General features: G+C 41.7%; 1 long non-coding RNA gene across 1 annotated transcript; it reads left to right on the top strand.

Moving 5' to 3' along the window:
* Nucleotides 1–679: 679 nt before the first annotated feature.
* LOC122827817 lies at nucleotides 680–3,555 on the top strand. Its single transcript, XR_006370127.1, has 6 exons — nucleotides 680–867; nucleotides 1,001–1,095; nucleotides 1,273–1,506; nucleotides 1,646–1,773; nucleotides 2,333–2,397; nucleotides 3,059–3,555. It is a non-coding gene; the product is annotated as an uncharacterized LOC122827817 (long non-coding RNA).
* The last annotated feature ends 378 nt before the right edge of the window (nucleotides 3,556–3,933 follow it).

The following is a 3,933-nucleotide window of genomic DNA, read 5'->3' as shown; positions in this document are numbered from 1 at the left end:
GATATTTGTCAAGAATTATAAGATGTCTTCTTTAACGTCTTTGTGACTGTTATGAAGCTGTTTAATTTCTCTGAATTGAGGGCAAAGACGGCTGCTTGGATTGCAAAAATTCCAGACCTTTGCACCAGTAGCTGACCCTGTTGACAGATTTCTCCACCTGAGCTGCAGATCTCTTCAGCTCCTCCGTACAGATTTGTTCATTTGATCAATGTTTGTCTTGTTTTGGTTGTCAACATGTCTTGAGGTCCATCAGACGTTCACTGCTTAAGAAAGGATAAGCGGGTGTAGACAATGGGTTGAATGATATATTATAACCTACTAATTGGGTGACTGCTGAAAGCAGCTGGTTGCCATGGATTTAGGGGTATCAGATTATAAGGGATTGAGCAAATTTAAGGGATTGAATACATTTGTTTTCTTTATTTGTAAAGAAAACTAATTTAGTTTATCCTTCCTATTACTTTTCTGTGCCTGCCACATAAAATCCTGGTAAATTCAATACTTGTAATAGTGTGAAAGGTATCAGTGTTTTTACAGGACACTGTGTCTATGGAGCCTTTGTACTTCTGGGAAGTTGGGTCTTTGCACAGCCACCCCTGGCCCCTCCCTTCAATCTGACGGGAATTAGAAATGTCTTGTCTGTCTCCTCCCAGCAGGAGCCGTCATGAGGGCCCCGGCGTCCTTCCACAAAGCTTCTCTCCTGTCGGGCCCCGGTCAGGGGCCACCATTAGGTCACGTTTGCAGCTTCTGCAGCCTTTACCAAGCACCACACTCCCCCCACCTTGCCCCCTTTGCACCATCTACTAGAGTTCATGCTGTGTACCAACCATCGCTCAAGCAACATAGCAAAAGTAGGTCCAGGTCCAGGTAAGATCATCTGTTGTGATTTTGAACAAAAGTCTGCATCAAATTAACCCCATTAAATCCTCATTTTGTGATTAAATGGCCCTGTGTGCTGATGATGTGATTCTGCCTGATATGGTGCTCCTCTGTTGTGAAGAACCAGTGGGCCTCTCCCTCTCCTTCCAACATAGCAAAAGTAGGAATTCGGCGCGTCTGTCCACCGGCCTTTCGAGTGAGATGGCTCCTGACACGGTATGTGAGATATGCAACAGAAACTCCTTAAAGTTAGGTCATGTAGGGAAAAGGGGTTAGTTTGAAACATGAGGCTACGGCTGAGATTTGATGGGCCTGGTGGAGCAAATCCTGCACATTGAAGGTATTTATTTTTTTTCCTTCTTCTTCTTTGTCTGTTTTTTTGTGATTGAACAGCAGACAAAAAGCCGGGGTGTGAATATAGAGATCTGATCCGTGAGGGCAGCTGGACGTAACTTCAGAGGATGTGGGTAACGACAGGCAGCAGCTGGACAGCATGGAGGAAATCTCAGTGTCTGCCTCTGAGACTGGCATCTGATGTGAAGAGGAGCCGGCCTGGTTCTGTGTCTTCTTAACAATAACAGGCTATTAACTGGACCTGCTGCTGCTACCATATCCTCACTTCACAATGTAATGCTGTAATCCTTCCTGTGAAATTTACTATGTGGACTATAAATCTCTCCAACCCTGCCTCACATTTCCTACCTTAGAGCAATGCAGCTGGGAAGAACTGAGTTTCTGTCTCTTTTTTTTTCCTCCGTCAAAACAGCAAGATGACTCTGGGAGCCAAGGTGCCACTTCCTCCAGTCAAGTGAATTGCTCTTTTAAATTATGTTTTGTTGCGCTTTTGCCAGAGGGAAAATTCTTGTGAGCAAAGTGCAGGCTGCAAAAGCCCTGGTAAGTATGAAACCCTTAAAATATTTGTTGATTAAGATGTTGAACTGGGATTAAAAACTTACTTTCCAAGGACCTTCCTGAAACTTAGCTTGTTATTACTAGAACCAAGAGGACAGTTTCTGAAACTTTGACAGAAATTAGGAGTTTTCTACCAAATCTGGAAAGCTCCAGAAAGCACTTGGTAGTTTAAACCAAAGTTCAGGGCAATTATTTCCATTATCCAGCCCAGCAGGCCAAAGCAGAGCTCTACTTTGTTTTGGCTCAAAACTTAAAATTAATATTCACAGACACTCGACATCCAGTCTGAGTGAGCTTCAGACACTTTAAAACAAATATGTGAACGTTTCAGTCTCTGGATGTGCAAAGCTGGCAGAGACTTCAAGGTGTCCATGCATCCTTAAAAAAGTCTTAAATTAATTTATGTAAAATTAAGGCCTTAAAATGTCTTTAATTCATTTTAAAAAAGAAAGGTTAGCTTTAGTATGTTAATCACTGGTCTGAAATTTTGTTATAATGTTGTGTACACAGTTTATTTTTTCTCCCAAAACTTTTTTGTCAGGCAAAAGTTTGAGTCGAACTCAAACAATCTTCACCGCATGTCATTCGGTTAGATTGAGGCTACCGGTAAGTCACTGCTAATTTATTCTTGCTAGCTAGCTAGCTACCTTTTTTTTTTTTTGCCTCTATAATGGGTAAGTGCAAAAGTCTTACCAGTGGCTGAACAAAATTCATACATTTCTGTCAAGATATAGGTCTTAAATTCCATTCATAATGGTCTTAAAAAGTCTTACATCTGAGTTGGTGCAACCTGGACTTTATTTCAGTGAAAGATGAAAACTATTGACTCAGAGGGGTTGAATTCAGGTGTATGCCACATTTTTTCTCCCCTCACCATAATGCACTACTTTGTGCAGCTCTGACGCATAAAACCCAAATAAAATACATTCAAGTTTGTAAGATGAGAAAAAGGTAAAAGGAGGATGAGTAATTTTGGTGTTACTGTCACCATGGTGACTGGAAAATGTAGCCTCTCTCCTTGTGGAGTTTACAGCTGCTGGTGCAAATTTTATTTCATTTTCCACATCCGAACAAAAATACGGGTCTTAAGAAAACTTAATGTCTAGTTATCCTGGAAAGTTATAGTGTGGAGAGTTTCATGTAAAGCGTTTTGAAGCATTTTGTGAACTCAGCTGCAGTTTTGTTTTTTTGTTTACATGAAAGAAAACTACAAATGTCATTAATTAAATCCAGTGTGGCTGAAATAACTGTATTATATTTATTTCAGAAAGTGGATTTCCAAGAAAGCGTGAAAAAGGAGATAATATTCACACAGCATGGAAAAACCTTCGTTTTGATGGAGCTTCCATATTTTTATTGATCCCTCTCCGTCAGAGCCTGGGAGGTCAGAGGTCAGCCCTGACTAATGGAATCTGTAGCCTGTAGTGACTGCAGCAAGGACCTGCTGACCTGCCCATTGTCCTGTCAGCCACGGCTTCATTAGCCTGACAGGTTGAGGTGAGTTCGATCAGGGCTTCCTCATCACTTAAACGGCTCTCTGAGGAATGCTACATCCTTGCTAATGCACAGCCTGAAGGGGCCCTTAAAAGCCAAAGCTCCTGAACTCAAAGGAGGGAAAAACTTGTGCCTGATGTGGAAGGAATTTGCATTAAAACATGTGTTGGGACACAGTTGACTAACGTTCAGTTTGTATTTGACAAAAGAAAAAGAAAGAAGACCATTTATTCTCAGCTAGAAGACTAAACAAAAAGAAAGCTTAACGTGTCTTTCACATGCAACCACAATTTATCACCTGTCAGACATTCTGCACTCAGATCTAAATAAAATCTCCTGTTTTTGTCTTGATGTGGTTTCATTAATGGCACCTTTGGGAGGGCCACCTCAGGGAAGAAAAGAAAAAAACAAAAAAAAAAACTCCCACTCTCATGCAAAGCTGCTCTGTTTTTGATATTTATCTTCAAACAATGACCAACGCGATATCCTCTGGTAGCTGAACAGACTCAAGTTCACGGTGGTGTCTTCCAGAAGGCCATAGCTCACCACGGGAGAGTTCAGTCTCCAGGCCCTGTTCAGTTTCCTCTGCACGCCTGCGGAGGATACTTCACCCACCTCCTGTTTACGCTGCACACCGAAGGTCAACAA

This window comes from Gambusia affinis, linkage group LG03, assembly GCF_019740435.1.
Source record: "Gambusia affinis linkage group LG03, SWU_Gaff_1.0, whole genome shotgun sequence".
Taxonomy (NCBI): Eukaryota; Metazoa; Chordata; class Actinopteri; order Cyprinodontiformes; family Poeciliidae; genus Gambusia; species Gambusia affinis.
The sequence above is the reverse complement of the archived record's forward strand: the minus strand, read 5'-3'. Positions and strand labels throughout refer to the sequence as shown.